The following is a 15383-nucleotide window of genomic DNA, read 5'->3' as shown; positions in this document are numbered from 1 at the left end:
AAAAACATCTTCAATTGTGTTCTGAAGATGAACAAAAGTCATACGGGTTCGGAATGACATGAGGGTGAGTTTTTAATCACTCTGGGTATTAATAACATTTTTGGGTAAACTAACCTTTAAAATGTGAATATTATTTGACACAAAATTGCATGAAATGGCTTGTATTCAGAGAATTGATTTTGAATTAAGTTTTCTTACCCCATTTATATTTTAAAAAAGAAATGAATATAAAAACTAGGGCTGTCAAAAGATTAATCGCGATTAATCGCATCCAAAATAAAAGTTTGTTTTTAATAATATATGTGTGTGTACTGTGTATAATTAAATTTGTATATATAAATACACACACATGCATGTATATATTTAAGAAAAATGTGTTATTTATATATAAAAAAAAATATATTTATATATAATATAAACTATATAAATATATATACAGTATATGTATGCAAATATTTCTTAAATATATACATGCATGTGTGTGTATTTATATATACAAAATAATTATACACAGTACACACACATATATTATGTAAACACAAACTTTTATTTTGGATGCGATTAATCGCGATTAATCTTTTGACAGCCCTAATAAAAACATCAATTCGTTTTTTGTTTTTTACTAGAAAGCAAGAATTAATTTTTACTGTATTGTATGTGAACAATCATCTCATATGTGTCTTTTTTTAAATTTCTCCTTAAGAAACCGAAACATCTGATAAACAGTTGATAATTAAATAAAATGCACAGTTACTGAGAACTCAAAGTCTCCTGAGCTATGAAAGAGCAACGTTTGAGCAATTAAAAAATCACAATTGCAAATCAAGACAGATGGAGACTAATAGTCTATCCTTTCCTGGCCATCTGATTCAAACAACCATTTAAAAAAAAAAAAATCTGATTTCTGCTTTAATTCCATCAGAACCTGTTATTTAGCGACACCCAGACGCGGTCCAGCTCACCAAGGCTCGAACAGCCGACACAAAAAGCAAAACATTCGCTTTCCATCTCATTATAGCCAACGTCTGCTTCTCACCAAAACAATAGAGTGCATTAAATCAACAGCAACTGTGTTTGATTTGCTATTCGCTCAGTCGTGGACACGGTGTCTATCCGGCTGCCAGAGCCAGACGTTACCTCACAAAGGCAGTTTCGAGTGAGGAAATGCTTTATGGTGCAGGTAATGCAGCGCTGAGATGGACAGCCAGACACAGACATCCAGTTGCTTCTCAGTGCCAGTCGGGACAAATCAACCCAACCCCTAGCGTAAGACCTGCTCTTCAACTCTCACTCCTGGTAATAAACCATAATTGGAGGATATGACACATGCTAGACATCCCATTTTAAACAGATAGTCTAATATTTCTGCATGCTTTTCGGCTAGAACATTAAGTTTGAGTTTATAGCATTAAACAGCTGTACCTGAATGGACTGTCAGCATTTGAAATAATTTGATTCACATTTGACCCACATTGGACAGCAAGCTGTCATTCTTTTCCATAATGAGGCTCTCTGAGCACGCCCTAGGGCCTAAGCAATGGACATTTGGGGGGGTCACACACACACACACACACACACACATACACGCACTCACCCGAGGCCCTTTACCTCAATTGTCTATAGTGCAACTTTCCTCTTACCATTGGTGGTGTCCTCCTTGTAGATGAACGTTATCATTTCATGTTTCCGCGAACAGTTAGCACACTCAAATTAGACACAGACACACACACACAGTGGTTGGGCACTGACCGGCAGTAATGGCATTAATGGTACTGGCCTACATACAGTGTCTTACAGGCTAGTGTGTGTTGGAGCACGTAGGACACAGAGCCAGATGAGAGAAGGAAAGGTTAGATTTGCATACATTATAACTAAACCAAGGCTCAAAACATGTGGCTGCTGAAAAATGATCCTGATATAAGATAATGTTGAAAATAACATGTTTGACTATCGCCATGAAGTCTGGTATATTTTGCAGTTTATTACGGCAAAGAAGTGCCTATTTGGACAGAAACATACTGTCTGACTGGCTTACAAGTGACCAGCCACTGTTTTTATACATTGCGTTTAGAGATGGGTAACTGTTGACGTACTGCGTTTTTGTATAATTTAAATGAGAAAAAAAATGTGCATATTTGGCAATTGCATTAGCCTGCTTCCTAGTGTAACCACATCGAGATGGAAAATCTGAGCAATAAGCATTTTAATTTGAATGAACAGCTGTTAATGCATCAGTTCAGACTGACATAAACATTCTCATGCCGTCAATGCAGAGTTTCGTTAACACTTTACAATAAGGCCTCATTTGTTAACATTAATGCATGAACTAACTTACGTGAACTAACAACGAGCTATGTATTCTTTGAGCATTTATTAACCTTTGTGAATGTTAGTTAATTAAAATGTTCATGTTAGTTCACAGTGCATTACCTAATGTTAACAGATACTTTTGATCTAAAAAATTTAGTAGTAAACGTTAACTAATGAAGTGAACTCATTTTAACAAATGAAACCTTATTGTAAAGTGTTACCGGAGTTAAAAGTATAGTATGGTTTCCATTTCACTGCAAATAAAGCTGGCCGACCAATATGATTCAGGCTTTTGGTCACATGGCCAGAGACGCAGGATTTCCCAAAGTATCCAACAGACAGTGTGATTTTGCATGTCTTTTTTTTACACATACTGAACAGATAAATCGAATGAGAAAAATTTGACCAAATTTTCGTGCCGAACATTTGTGTTGGTGCCCTTTACTGTCTACTTGTTTTCTTCTCCTTTCTTTCGCTCTTTTTTGCTGTCACCCTTGCTCTCTTCCCACAATGTCACTGCTGGTCTCCTTCAATCTATTAGATTCTGTTTCCCTTTACTTCTTCTGAACTTCCCCTTTTACGCACACACTGTGCATATGTCTATCCCCTTTTTTTTGTTAGGTGGTCTGTCCTAGTGAGATCAGTCAAACACATTTACCTGAGATACGTTTAACACAGACGTTTTGACCTCTTTTCAGCCCAAGTTCATATTTTACCTCAAATGTATAGAAAGTGATGTTTTCATTTGAGATTTGTTGCTAAAAAATATGTAGCATACTCAAATATTTCTTAGATGTTTATATAAGGTCCGAAATATACTCAACGTAAACACATGAACACAAAAGCATTTAGCCATGTAAGCTAAAAGTATGTTATAAGGGACACTAAAGCAGGCATTAGCACAAACTTTCAGTGTTAACGGATTAATGTTAGTATAAAAAAAACTGCTTTTCCTGTCTTTTAGGTGAACTGCTATTGTGGCTAAGCACATTTTGCTGAGAAGGTTAGCTAAAGTTAGCTATAGCTAGCTAGCTGAATAACAACACAACCAGGGAGAAGTGTATTACCATCACAGTAATGCTAAAGTAGAAAGTATGTACAATACCATTCAATGTTTGGGGTCAAATTTATTGAGCAAGGACACTGAAAAGTGACTGTGAAGACATTTATATTGTTACAAGAGATTTCTATTTCAAATAAGAGCTGTTCTTTTGGACTTTCTATTCATCACATAATCCTGAAAATGGTCATGGTTTCCACAAAAATATTAAGCGGCACAACTGCTTTCCGCATTGATCATAAGAAGAAATGTTGCAAATCATCATATTAGAATGATTATGATTATGATTATGACAATTAGAATATTTTTGATCAGATAAATGCAGCCTTGGTGAGCATAAGAGACTTCTTTGAAAAACATTTAAAGAATCGTACAGACCCCAAACTTTGGAACGGTAATGTGTTCCTGGCCTAAGCGCTTAACAGTCATAGCTCAGGCATTTCCTTCCCGTTTCACCTCTCACCCTTTCTTTAGATCCATTTCTTTTGCAGAACAACCTTAGAGTTGCCGAAAGAAACAGTAATAAGAGGAAATTTATATGTGCTTTCCTGTGTTTCTTAGGGAGGGCCATTTGTAGTAGGCAAGCCTCAAATCCCCCTCCAGCCCTCGCTGCACCTTTGTTCTTATAATATATCGAACAGCAGAGACGATAACACACGTCTGCTTTCCACCTCCCTATGGGTCTGTCAATGTGATTTGCTGCAACTGGGGAGTGCTTAGAGCCGGCATGGTTGTATAGTCGTCCACTGCTACTCCAGCCCCCCATGCATGTGTGTCCTCTGTATACGAGGGCACGGCAGCATGTCATTTAGGGGGTGAAGGTGGTGTACACTGAAGACAGCAGGAAGCCAATGACCTCAACTGAATTTATAGTCGCAGTCACCCATGAGAGAGGAGAGCTCTGCTGTTGTGCCCCCTCCTCTTTACCCACAATGCATAGAGGTTGATTTAGTGGTGATCTTGTCTTTGTAACAAGACCTCCAGGTTTTGTTCAATTATTGATCTGCTAAAGGGGTATGAGGTGTGTGTATGTGTGTGCACTATCAATTTGATGTGGTCTCTCCCACTAGCAAAAATATCAATGATTCTTTAAGTTTGTTTGTGTGCTTTTGATTGCGTAGGTGTGTGTATATGCTTTATAGATCAGTAGACTAGTGTGACGTGTAGTCTGCTTTGGTTTTGTTTTCACTGTTCCCTTCCTGTTTCCCTGGCTGTTAAATTGTTTCCACACACCTGTATCTGTTATATTCTTCTTAATTACGTTCCCTGTGTATTTAAGCCTCGAGTTATTTCTGTTCAGTGTCTGGTATCGTCAATGTTTGGTTGTGAGTGTTGTTTTTTTATATATATATATACAAGTTTTAATATTTGTATTAAATTTAACCTATATTTTTTTATTAATATTTATTTGTAATATTTTTTAGCAACAACTGATTCAACTATTTTTGCTTTAATATTTTAATTACATTTTTCTTAATATTTATTGTCATATTTAGTATCAACAACTGGTTAGGCTATTTTCTGGGGATGTTTTATTTTATTTATTTATTTATTTTGCATAATAGTATTGTTTTTAGTATCAACACATTTTGATTATTTTTGTGGGAGGGAATTTTATTTTATTTTGTTTTATTTTTATTTTATTTTATTATTTTATTTATTTTTCACTGAAAAGAAGCAGTTCATAATCTGACTACACTGGCAGCGGTGTGTTTTTGATTTACTAAATAGAACTGGCTCATAAGAGTCATTTGTTTGTGAATCTGAATATGCTATTGTCTGCAGCCTGAAAAAAAAAAAAAAAACTTTTTTTTTCTCCCTGCTATTTTTTCTCCTTATCGCATCACATTCTAATCTCAGGTAAATTGTGGTTTGTTTTGCCCTGCCGCTGAAAAACGATGCAGCAAAGTCCATGGATTGCATTCAACATGGATTGCATTCAAACAACTGACTGAATATTTGATTTTGAAAATACATAATTTAACACAACATAATATAAATAGATTAGTCCAGTGTTCCTCTACCAAAATGCCCACACCCAAACTTATCTATATTTTTTTTTTCCTGAAAGTGTGTCAGACATATGTCCATGTGTTTATGCACATATGTTGTGTAAAGCTGTCATACGTGCATGTGTGATCAATTAGCACACATCTCACGAGACTCACCGCAAACCTGTTCATAGGCCATGTACATTGCTCAAAATGGGAACGGATGCTTTTGTACGTCATTTGAGAGGTTGTGTGCACGTATTCTCTGAGCGGGTCAGTGTTAGGGCTTACCGCTGTAATCCCCCCAGCGCCCCTGGGGGACATGTTGCCATGGTTACTGTGATGGTGGCGTCCGATCCTGGGCGTTAGAGTTGTGGCCTGCTTTGCTACGGCCGTGAAAAGAAGCATGCTCAGCAGGTCACATGGCCCTCATCGCCAACTACAGCGGGTCATGTGACCCTTATCGCTCTCTGCGCCCAGGAGGGCCATCGAACGAGTGGTCAGTCCTGGTTGGACAGTAGAAAGCAGATATTGCTTTGAATGAAAACAGCGTATTTGAGGTGTGAGGGTCCAGATAAGCTACAGCAGGTCCTTAGGGAAAGCAGAACAGGTCATCTGATAAGAGTGTGTCACACACACACACACTTTTATACACACATTCCCCTTCATATACTGCCTCCAGCAAAAACAAAGCTGCGCTTCCTCTCTCAACACTTTGTTTCTCATTCCTCTTTTCCTCATTTCCTCTGCCCAGCTTTCTTTACACGCTTTCTTTCTATTTCTCTGTCATGTCTGTGTATAGATGTAGAATTGCACTGTCGAGTGATAAGTGTGAGCTTTAATCTAAAACCTTTATATAATTGCCTCGCAGGTGGACCAGAATTTGATTTATCATCATCACAGCTCTCTCTCGTTCTCCCGCCATCTCTCTCTCTCTCGGTTGAATTATTTTGAAATCAGTTTAATTAATCTACCAAAGCAGTGCAAAATAAGTAAAATATGGTAAATTACTGTATTATGCAGCTTTCTAGAATACTTGATTCTGATATGGTACTGTATAATTAATTAAACATAGGTAATGTTTAATAAATAAAAAAAAACACTCTAGTCTGGGGATTTAACAGCAATCAGGGCATCTGTAATCATCTGAAGGTGCTGAGAGAGACAAATAGATGGCCATTGTGAACCACACATCATGAGAAAGAAAATCAAGAACAGATGAGAACCCTGCTTATAGTTGTATTGTGTTGAGAGAGAGAGAGAGAGAGAGAGAGAGAGAGAGACAGAGACAGAGAGAGAGAGAGATTGACCTTATCAAAGAACAAATAATAAAATAACATTTCTCCCAAGACTGTGAACTGCATTTGTGTAGAATCAAAAGGAAAAGATGAATTACACTGAGTAAATAAGATCTGCATGATATTTTCTGGCTAATAAGGTGTAGCAGTGTAAGTAAGTAATAGTGGGTGCTCTAAGCATTACATATGAAGTTGATAAAGCAACAAACGTCTTCTAACAAGTTGCATTTCTGCCCTCTAGAAGCGGAAATGTTTAATTACAAGGAGGATAGTCTTGCCTAGCCAGACTTTTGATTTGCGCCGTAAAGCCTTGTCCTCATTGTAGCTTATTCTGGCCAAGATCTGCCCACTTACAGGAAGAGACTATCAGACCATTGCTCTGGTCGTGTCATTTAAAGTCGAGACTACCAGGAGGATAAATGAGGGTTTTATTCGGACTGATCTGAAGTTTCTGCAAGCGGTTGACATGCGTTCCTTTATCTTTATTATTATTATTATTATTATTAATAAAAAATGAGCATTCACTGTACATGTTCGGTTTCACTGTACTTTGTTCCTTTTATGTCAAATTACAGCCTGCTAACTTGCAACACAATAAGGTTTTTCTCTAGGGGAGAAATTTGAACTGCTTTGCATTGCTTTCCCTTTCTCTGTTTTCCTTTCACCCAGCAACTTTAGATTTTATTCACTCCATCATCCACTGTAAGCACTTAAATGGGTAGAAAGCGAGACAGAGAGACGCATTGTGCTCATGCTCATGATTTGGCGTTACAACAAATGTTTATGAAGTTGCTTTGATAGCGTGTGAGTTAATTGTGCACCTATAGATATTAAATTTACAACAGTGGCTCTGAGCCGCTCAGCTATCTCTAATAATCGTGTTGTCGCTTAGGGTGGTTTTGGTTTCTCTGATCAGTTCTTATCCCGAACACCCTACTGAGATTTGACTTCCTTTTCTTACTGGACCCCCACTGTGTCTGCAACTCATTTGACAGGTTCTGATTCTGGTGCTTAAGGCTTATCTTATAAAAGTTGTTGTGTGCGTGTAGATGTATATGTAGATGCATAGAATCTTTTTTTTTTTTCTTTTTTTTTTTTGAAAGTCTGAAGTGTATGGAAGCTTTAAAAGATTATTTAAAAGATAATCGCAACTTTTTATCTCACAATTCTGACTTTTTTCTCAGAATTGCGAGATATATACTCACAATTGTGAGTTATAAAGTCCAATTCTGAGGAAACAAAATACTTTTTTTCTCACAGTTGCAAGTTTATATCTCACAATTCTGACTTAATAACTCACAATTGCCATTATATCACGCAATTCTGACTTAATAACTCACAATTGCCATTATACCACGCAATTCTGACTTAATAACTCGCAGTTGCCATTATATCACACAATTCTGACTTAATAACTCGCAGTTGCCATTATATCACACAATTCTGACTTAATAACTCACAATTGCCATTATATCACACAATTCTGACTTAATAACTCGCAGTTGCCATTATATCACGCAATTCTGACTTTATAACTCACAGTTGCGACTTTATATCTTGCAATTCTGACTTTATAATATGCAATTGCGACTTTATATCACACAATTCTGACTTTGACTCACAATTGAAATGCAATCCTGAGAAAAAAAAGTCAATGTAAAAAAGATGTAAACTCGCAATTAATTGAAAATAAATTGTTAGAATTGTCAATAAAGAAATGTCAGAATTGTGAGAACTTTTTTTTTTATCTACCTTTTTTATTTCTTATTCAGTGGCGGAAACAAGCTTCCTTAGAAGTGGCACATTCTCAGATGATCTTCGTAATTAGCTAACTTTCCAATACATCCTTTGATTTTAAAGGAAAGGTATATTATGTTGACAATCAATGTTGAGTCTCAATAGATTCTTGGTTTTTAATGGCGCATACTAATTTGTCTGTAGTTTATTTTAACATGCACTTTTTATGCTGCTTTGATACTCGCTGAAGCGATGCAAACAAGAGGGGCCGTATAATTTACATTGTTTCTCCTCCGCACACAATTAATGGGACACACAATCGTATAGTAAACACTCTGCCAGCTCTCCAGAGCAGAACACTTCATTTGTTCCCTTACCGTACCGTAGGTTGAACTAGGTTCTCCACAGGTCCAGTAAACATGGATAAAGCCATGAGATTATGGTAAAAATCCATAATAGAGGCTGGAACAAAAATTCTAAACACTATTTGTCTTGTTCCAAGCTCATCTTTGTCTCATTGTTGATTCTCTTTAATCTTGTAAGGTCTCTGAATTTAGAAGCTGCTTTCTGTATTACAAAAGGTCCAACATACCATCTACGAAACTCTGCGAGAGAGAGGAAACCTCAGCGTGGAACTCAACTGCATAATAAATCTTAATGCAGAACAGTTCGGGCCAATTAAGTGCAGAAAAACACCATATAACCACTAGTTCAACATTAGTTTTACCTCAAACTCATTTTCAATGAGCTCACTTGGACACGATCCACCAGTTTTGGCGGTGGTTCTGTCGTTTTAAAACTGCTCCAAATATAGCCGGCTGGCCGTAGCTGCAAGTCTGCATGTTGGCATTTTTGGATAATTAAGGATATTTTTGATCATGTTTTACCACAGCCACTCATTATTCAGATCTGGTTTCTGTAACCAGCGAGAAAAAAGCTGACTCCAAGTTGTGTGGGTTTTAAACTTAGGTCAGGTAATATCAAAGCTGTGAAATTCTTAGGAAGTTTATGTCTGACATGATGTTCAGAGTTTGAAGTATTTAAAGCGCTTTAGGTACTTTTGTTTCATCTGGCAAAAAGTAATGTCATTAAAACTGGCCTAGTTATGTTTATGACCAGATCACTGCTGGGGGATTTTCCCTCTGTCACACTATACATTTTTAGGCTTTACGGTCTTTGACACACTATGTTTGTTGTTTATGGATTATGTGGGTTACTTCCTGTGAAGTTACTTTCAGGATCATACTTAACTAGCTCACACTCAGAATGTATACTGTAATGACCTGACTATCCATAGACATGAATATGTTTAGAATCGTGGTTGCATTTTTTAATGACTGCTTCTTAAACTTTTTTGTGTGCTTTATTGGAGTGTGTTTAATGAAAACCATAAGTTAGAAGTTAGTGACAAAAGTAGTGGGACTTAGGAAGTTGGTTAGCAACAGTGAAAACTCATTAAAGAATGTTAAAGAAATATTCACACATTATAAAGCAAAGTCTAGGTTTAAGAAGACATTATGATTATGTGCTTACTATGCATATGTTTTGCCAGTATAGCGTATCACATGAGTGCATATATTTAGTTAATAATGTTATGGTGTTATTTGCATAATGAACTTCACATAGACTAGAGAATGAAATAACAGACAAACGAAACTTTCTCCAATGTTCCCTATGTTTAGTTCAACTTAACACAACCAGATCTCAGAAATCTATTGTGAGGGTCCAAATGAACACATGCAAATCGCCAAATGGAAGTACAAATTGTTTTTTTTTTAATGTTTGTTTCAATATCTTATGGAGTTTTGCTTTTCAAATAAATTGGAGTTTTAATGATATTTTTTACTGGAAAACAAGACATATTTTTATTTACTTAGCAAATATGCATTTTCATTGGTGCTAATTTTTATTGATGTCCAGGTGTGGTAAAATTATTTTGGAGTCATGCAAATAGCTAAACGTCATAGTCAGAATGAAACTGTCCACTCTCTCCTGTTCTCTCTCTTTCTCTCTCTGTCCCTGAGAGGTTGAGATCTGCTTAAGTGCTCAAATGCATCTGGATGGAAAGTGACACACGGCCCTAGCAGTCTGTTGCTGTAACACATGCGTTATGGGAGATAGTGTTGTACTACAGCAGCGAGAACAAAAGAGCCTGTTTTCCACTGATAGAAACCGTCAGAAGACAGAGAGAGAGAGCGAGAGAGAAAGGGAGAGAGGGCTTGCTGACACCAGAATTCTTCAAGCTGACACAGGTGATGGATTAGATGTGTTATCCAGGCGGACTGGGGCTCAGAAAAATCTCTCCAAGAGCAGAGAGAGAGAGAGAGAGAGAGAGAGAGAGAGAGAGAGAGAGAGAGAGAGAGAAATACTGCTGCGTCTAACGGACCTGATATATCGCACTACATCTCACCCTATACGAGAAATCTATCTATCTATCTATCTATCTATCTATCTATCTATCTATCTATCTATCTATCTATCTATCTATCTATCTATCTATCTATCTATCTATCTATCTATCTATCTATCTATCTGTCTGTCTGTCTGTATGTATGTATCATTCTGTCTATCCGTATCTATCTATCTGTCTATCTATCTGTCTGTCTGTCTGTCTGTCTGTATGTATCATTCTGTCTATCCGTATCTATCTATCTATCTATCTATCTATCTATCTATCTATCTATCTATCTATCTATCTATCTATCTATCTATCTGTCTGTCTGTCTGTCTGTATGTATGTATCATTCTGTCTATCCGTATCTATCTATCTATCTATCTGTCTATCTATCTATCTATCTATCTATCTATCTATCTATCTATCTATCTATCTATCTATCTATCTATCTATCTATCTGTCTGTCTGTCTGTCTGTATGTATCATTCTGTCTATCCGTATCTATCTATCTATCTATCTATCTATCTATCTATCTATCTATCTGTCTGTCTGTCTGTCTGTCTGTCTGTCTGTCTGTATGTATCATTCTGTCTATCCGTATCTATCTATCTATCTATCTATCTATCTATCTATCTATCTATCTATCTATCTATCTATCTATCTATCTATCTATCTATCTATCTATCTATCTATCTATCTTTCTGTCTGTATGTCTGTATGTATCGTTCTGTCTATCTATCTATCTATCTATCTATCTATCTATCTATCTATCTATCTATCTATCTATCTATCTATCTATCTATCTATCTATCTTTCTGTCTGTCTGTATGTATGTCTGTATGTATCGTTCTGTCTATCCATATCTATCTATCTATCTATCTATCTATCTATCTATCTATCTATCTATCTATCTATCTATCTATCTATCTATCTATCTATCTATCTATCTATCTATCTATCTATTTATCTGTCTGTCTCGTTCTGTCTATCCTTATAAATCCATCCATCCATCCATCCATCCATCCATCCATCCATCCATCTTCATTAACTATGGTAAAGGAATAATTAATGAATTAATGATGTATAGAAATTGATGGGCAGTTGATAGCTAGGAAGCTCACTAAGTTATAGAACAGAGCTATTGTGTTTGAATCCTTCTGTCTGTTACTAGTGAGTCGAATCTGGGAAACGTTGAGGGTCAGGTTGGCCTTATTTTGACAGTTAACCCTTTCAGTTAGCGTTAGCCCCTTCTTTACTGGATAAGCACTGACATTTGACCTGTGAGAGCAGACAATTTTGAGGAATCTCTCTCTCTCTCTCTCTCTCTGTCTGTGTGTCTCGACATACTGCGTGAGCCTACACATTTAAAATGGATTACGGAAGATCTGAGAGAGGCCACGGGACAGATTGCTCTGTCAGTCTGAGTTCTGTCTCTGACTCTTTTGCGCTCCCATGCACACACATATTTAAACAAGAACATCCATTGTGCACGAGTCCCGCAGTGTTTGGAAACAATATTCTTGAGGTCCGTGCTTTTCTTTGCCTTTTATTGCAAAAAAAAAAAAAAAAAGGAAAAAAAAAATAGGGAAAGGGAAATACAAATAGGAAACACATACAGGTTTTTTTCTGGTACTTTTTCTGCTTTGATCATTCATGCTTAGTGTGGTTTAGAGGTTATGGCTAAAAATAGACAAGAGAGTAAATAGTGTTGCTGAATTTCTTTGAGCAGGTTTATGTTTCAGTGCTTTGTGTTGGAATTAAATTACCCTCTTACAGTTCTTCCCTTATGTCTACTCTGTCATATAATCGCTTTAAAGAAAGATTGAGTTGTGCTTTAGTAAAGACTTTTAGATGTAAACAGAGTCGAGTATCCCTCTAGTGGTGGGAGGGTTATGTGGATGTGAGCATTCAAAATCTTTTGATTTGTATTCAGTACGTTTCTAGTTCCAGAAGAGTTAGCTAACGTGAATAATCTGAAATGGGATGTATTCAGAACGAGGTACCCTAAAGGTTGTTTCAGATGTGGGTGCACATATCTACGTATAAAGCGCACATGTACAGTGTGGAAAAGACTGTTTTGCAGTTTGTTATCATGTTAAACAGCAAGAGAATTTGTTTCTGGTTTCTCTTCAAGCACTTTTGCTGTTGCACGCTTACATTCTCACATCAAAAGCATCCTCTTGGCAAGAACGTGCAGCTGGAAGGGACCGACGGTCTCAGAAGTCCCTCATACAAATACAAATACAAATACAACCACACATGCAAATACACATAGGGCAATATATACACAAAGAGCCACTTGTATATAGAAGCCTATAAATGAACATGCAAAATGACTATTTGAAACAGACAGAGACAGTATAGCATGCATATATAAGTGAAATGATTGTCATGATTATCGGTGCTGATTGACATGAAAATCCAATACACAAGCACATGTAAAATGCTCATCTTTATTTAAAGTAGGTGACAGTGTGCACACGCACTCAACACAGAACACACAGAATGATATGTGATTGTCGGGAGTAGTTCTGCGTGGGCTCTGAGAAAGACAGCTGCACTTACACTGGAGCCAAAGGGACGGCAGCCATCTATAATGTGCATATGGGAACGAGGGAGAGAGAGAAAAGAATGTGCCAATAATGAAAAAGTAATGAGCAAATGTTTCAGAAGGTTGTAAGGAGAAGAGAAACCTTAAGCAGAGAGAACAATGATGACAGAACGAGACTCAAGCCAGGTGACTGACAGATCAGTGGTCGGTCGGGGGGGGGGGAGTAAAAATAGAAGAAGGACAGTTTGAAAAGAGATTAAATCCATTTCCAAATGCATTCTGGGTCAGTGGAGCTGAAGTAATTGTACATGTAGCCTGCCACTTTAGAGCAGGGATCTTCTTCGTCTGGACTTCCAATTATATACATTATATAGACAATTTTAATGGCTTTTCAATGCAAGCATCATTACAAAGTGTGTGAAGTATACATTATATAACAGGGGTTAGTCTTTCTATCTACCAAGATATACTAGTCCATTAAAGCTGCATGCCTCCCATCACTTTTACAGTTACATCCACAGAACCTACTGCGGTGTCCATGTCTGATTGCTTTATAGTCCCCCGTCGGACCAGTGAACACAACATTTACTTCTACAACCAGAATGCCAGACCCACTTCCTGACTGCAAATGAAGTATGTTCTTCAAAGTGCCCTCCGCGGACTACTGGACACACAGTTCTCCCTGACATAAGGTCCCTGCGGTGCGCACCAGGTCGTATCAGGGTCATGCTCGGCCGAGCAAAAGGAGGCGGGTCTTGTTGACTGGCTGACATGTTTTATGTATGAACACATTTACCGTTGTGTGCTGTAAATGTCAGTTTAGTGGATTGGGAGTCTGCCGCTCACAGATGGTTTTTACATTCACTGGAGTGGACTAATGCTTGAACAGGGCTTTTGTGTAGCGTGGACATTTTTCTTTTCTTTTTTCTACTCTTGGCCAGAATTGTGTTGAGAGAGACTGCAGACAACTGTTTTGGTTATAGATTTAGCAGTAATCATAACCGTAGCCTTTGATTGGCTAATTCTCCTGGGTCTTTGTTTGGGTCGTCCTCAGCCTCCTCGTCTGCTCTATTGTAAAGCAGTAGTAGACAGACACATGACCTTGGACTAACCCCGATCAAACTCCATGCAGGACAGCCGTAATGTGTCCTGGGCTTTCAATTGTCTTTTGGGGCTGGTGAATGCAGTGGGAAGAGACCTGTGACGTCAATTCATATTTCATTTGATTTTATTGTTTTTTGACCTGATCAAAACCGCTTTAATCTATTTAATCAAAATATATTGTAAAAAAGATTAAATACTCTATACATTTTTTTTTTTTACTCAAAATAAATGTACTAATATATTTTGTATAGCTAATATTGTCTAATTGTAATATTATATATATTTATTTATTTATTTTTTATATTTTTGTATGTAATATAATGTGTATATAAAATAAATAAATAATATATTATTATTCGTTATATTATTTATTTTACAAAATATTGTTACCTAACTATATATATATATATATATATATATATATATATATATATATATATATATATACATGGTGTGTGTGTGTGTGTGTGTGTAATGTAAAATACAATATACATTATGAAATGCAATAAATTATTACAATATATAATACAATTATATGATAATATTAAATTGTTCTTGTCCTATTTAGAATAATTATAAGCAATACAATTATATAGAGAGAGAACAATTGAATAATATTATACAATTGTATCATATATTGTAATAATTTATTATATTTCATAATATATAATATTTTACATTTTATAATACATACACATATACATGGGTCAATGACGTGACGGGTCATTTTTTTGTCCAAAGGCCTTAATAATAATAATAATAAAACAAATATATAACATCCAAAGTATGCAATGTAGTACAACTTGATCTCTTTTACTGAATCCAAAAGGTTTTAATTATATTTTACTACATATAAATGTATTTTAAAGATTTTGAAGTGTCAAAAGGTCATTCGGTAAAACTGATATAGTAAATATTTAAAAGGAAATATATTGTT

At 36.3% G+C, this 15383-nt stretch overlaps 1 protein-coding gene across 1 annotated transcript in view; it reads left to right on the top strand.

The window, feature by feature from the left end:
• plxna2 (plexin A2) overlaps positions 1-15383 on the top strand; it is a 175135-nt gene that overhangs the window by 46018 nt on the left and 113734 nt on the right. The window lies entirely within an intron of this gene.

This window comes from Squalius cephalus (assembly GCF_949319135.1).
Source record: "Squalius cephalus genome assembly, chromosome: 18".
Taxonomy (NCBI): domain Eukaryota; kingdom Metazoa; phylum Chordata; class Actinopteri; order Cypriniformes; family Leuciscidae; genus Squalius; species Squalius cephalus.
Note: the sequence above shows the minus strand (reverse complement) of the source record. Positions and strands in the feature narration are given on the sequence as shown.